Genomic DNA, 3,314 nt, shown 5'->3' with positions numbered 1-3,314 from the left:
CCGCCCCCTTCCCGTCCAAATTAAGAAATCCTTATCCAGACAATAGTGATATTCACCAAGGAGTAAAAGGATAAAAAGATGAAAGAGGAAGAGTGTCAGAAAACAATGCAATTACACTTGGAAGAGGCATCAGGAGATGTCCAGCCTCATAGTAGAATCTACTACAACTTATATTATTGCCAGAGGATGTTTCCTAATTGTTCTTCAAGGCCTCCAACCATGGAGATTCAATAACCTCCCCACACAAACTCTTCCAGAGCTGGACTACTCTTATCATGGTAGCACCATCTCTCTTGCTGGAACTTACGGTCTTTAGTCTTTGTGCTATCACAGGCATAGAAAACAGGTTATTCTCTCCCTCACTGCAGCCCATATATATAAAAAAAGCTATAATAAGCACTAATCATATTGCTGCCATCTACCCCAAATAACACCAATTCGCTCAATACACAATTATCAGTCATATCTGGGACTGTTTGTTCAGTCTGGTTGTTGTCCCTCTGCATAGTATTGTTGATTTACATTTTTCTCAAGGTATAGTCCCTGTGACTTGACATGGTACATCAGACAAGGAAGGATTTTTTTTTCATATGTTCTGCAGGCTACATTCCTCTCTCTTCACCCCGGAATACTACATATCACAGCATGACAACGTCACCTCCTGTACTGGCTTGTGGTTCCCTGCAACTCTCAGACTTTTTTCTGAATAATTACTCCTTAGGAAGTTATTGCCCAGCCTTTATCATTAAAATTGGTTACTCCTAAGAGTCATATATAGAGCATGTCCTTGTTGAACTCTGCCCATTCTCTTTATGATTACTTCTCCAACTGATCAAGACCACTTTGAATTGCAGCATTTTCTTTCATAGCATCTTTCATCCTTACCAGCTTAGTGCCTTCTATATAAATTGTTATTGCACTCAGTACCATCATCTAACTCATTAACAAAAGTATAGAATAGCGCTTGCAAAGAAGCCATCTCGAGGGTCCTCCCAGCTCATGCACCCCTTCCACCAGTGGACTGTTCCCAAACACTTTCCAAATCAACTTCAAGCAGTATTTCAGGTATTGTAAAGTAAAGTCCTCCAGACAAACTATCCTAAAATTGGTGGGTAGGGGTGGAAGTTGTATATTTCTGTAGATATCACGCTGTACAGAGACACTCATGAGAGATCTTCTGGTACCCAGGCTCCTGCCTACCTGCCCAGGGTAGCAGTGCCAGTACAGTCCCCCATGTTATCAGTAGCAGCAATATCCACTGTACTTGGAAAGATCCAAATAAACCAAAGACATTTTGGCCTTCCTAATGCCATCTGTTGATCCCTTTCAGTCTCTAACATTTTCTTTCAGTCTTTCTTTCATTACTAATGTACATGAAAAATGATTTCTTACCACCTGTTACACGCCTGGATACTTTAATCTCATTTTGTGCCTCAAGACTTCTGATTTTATTATCCCTACATGCTATTTTTTTATCCTTGTTCTTGGAAATCTGACCTACTTCCCACTCTGCAAAAAAAATTCTTCTCTTCAGGGGCCATGAAGAGCTGACAATTTAGCTACACTGGTCTTCTACCGCACTTCCTTAACTTTCCTCCTTATTGGACGAGTTCACACTTAATATCTTTTCTTTAAGGAGCTGCCAGCTCTCCTTAACACCTTTTTCCTTTACACTTGCCAGAATCTCTCTACACTGCATAAGCTTGGAGAATGCAGAAACCTATTTTATATTGCAAACATGCTAATGGGATAGTTTTACATTCTCAGCAACACCGGCCAGGGTAGTAAACTAATGGCACTGAGCTGACACTACAGACCAGTTTTGAGCAAAGATGAGCTGTTTTCAAGTAGGAGAGTAGTAGCAATATATTAAGCTGAAGGAAGAGACTGACTCAGGTACTCTCATCAGATGACTACTATAAGATAAAATATGAGCACACTTTTAATGTATACATAAACTATCCTATTTTGTGCAATAGCAAGGCAAACTTGGGATAGGCTGTCAAAGCTGAAGTGGTTTGGATTCTTTCCTCTGAGTAGCCTCTTTAAATAAATGATCTATTTTATAACTTGTCAGTAGGTATCTGTTCTGAGGATCAGAAGTGCAGCTAGAGAGACCATCACTCATTGGAGCACTGCCTCATTTGTTACAGATATTCAAAGGCATAGTAGAATGAGAAGAAAGAGGCTCCGGACAACTGGAAATGAGCATCAGTCTTGGAGAAAGTACTGTATGCTAGCCCCTGCTCCACAATTCTTATGTGTTGCTAGGGAAGCCCTTTATACTAAATCTTGTCTCAACTAGTCACCAAATAAGTATTCCTTATATCATTGGTCTTCAGTTTCAAACCCTGAGGCCCAGATTGCAGAGCTCCTGAGCACTTACTAATGCCACTGAAATCAACAACGGGCAACATGCCTTGATCACATGAAATGCATTAGTACAAGAAATCAGGTCATTGAATGGGCCCCCCAAATTAGCAAACACTCCTGGACCTGTGCTTCTACCACCAGCCTTCACTCCTGATTTATAAAGTGGAGATATCACATCACCTCCTCAGAACTGCTAACGATACATTAACATTTCTGAGGCACTCAGAAACTACAGTGAAAGAGCAGAATAACTTTCACAAGCAAATGACATTTTGTCTTCCAAGCAAGGTCTGAATAGTGTACAGAAAAGAAAAAAAAAAAAAAAAAAAAAAAAAGGGAAAAAAATTATAGGGCAACACTTGGAAAAGTATTTTGCATCCACTCCTAAATTGAAGGCTGCCCAATCTGTGCACTCTATAAGACAAATCTCCTCTGGAAGACAAGGCTCCACTTAGATAATAACAGATGTTGATATAAATCTGACTGCATTTCCCTTAAAAGCAAAACCTCTTCCTAAAACCAAACATTCACCCTAAGAAATGTTCCTAATTGCATAAAGACTGTATGTAGCGCATTCACAGAGAGGGGCCCAGTTACTGAACAAAAAGCCTGTTAGGTATAATGCTATAACTACAACACTAACCATAGCATCGCCTTTTTAGCACTGTATTTTATGTCAGTAATGTTCCCTTAACATATTTTTGGTGTGTATAGTATTATATACATATAAACGCTGCAAGGAAGGAAAGACAATTTCGGCCATAAATTATTTTACTCTGTCTCTTTAAACTAGGTTACAGAAAAACATGTTTGTGTTTATTGGAATAGCATCAGTGTGACTGACAGTGTATAGTGGATTTAATTTATCAGGCTTTCCTTATCATCTCTCCAAACACTTTCCTCCTAATTGCATAACCTATGTTACAGGTTCATATAGCAGG

At 39.4% G+C, this 3,314-nt stretch overlaps 1 protein-coding gene across 1 annotated transcript in view; it reads right to left on the bottom strand.

Moving 5' to 3' along the window:
- Positions 1–3,314, bottom strand: part of TBXAS1 (thromboxane A synthase 1 (platelet)) — a 228,274-nt gene that overhangs the window by 100,168 nt on the left and 124,792 nt on the right. The gene's annotated exons all lie outside the window — the stretch shown is intronic.

This window comes from Cariama cristata, unplaced genomic scaffold (assembly GCF_000690535.1).
Source record: "Cariama cristata isolate BGI_N322 unplaced genomic scaffold, ASM69053v1 scaffold1380, whole genome shotgun sequence".
Classification (NCBI taxonomy): Eukaryota; Metazoa; Chordata; class Aves; order Cariamiformes; family Cariamidae; genus Cariama; species Cariama cristata.
The sequence above is the reverse complement of the archived record's forward strand: the minus strand, read 5'-3'. Positions and strand labels throughout refer to the sequence as shown.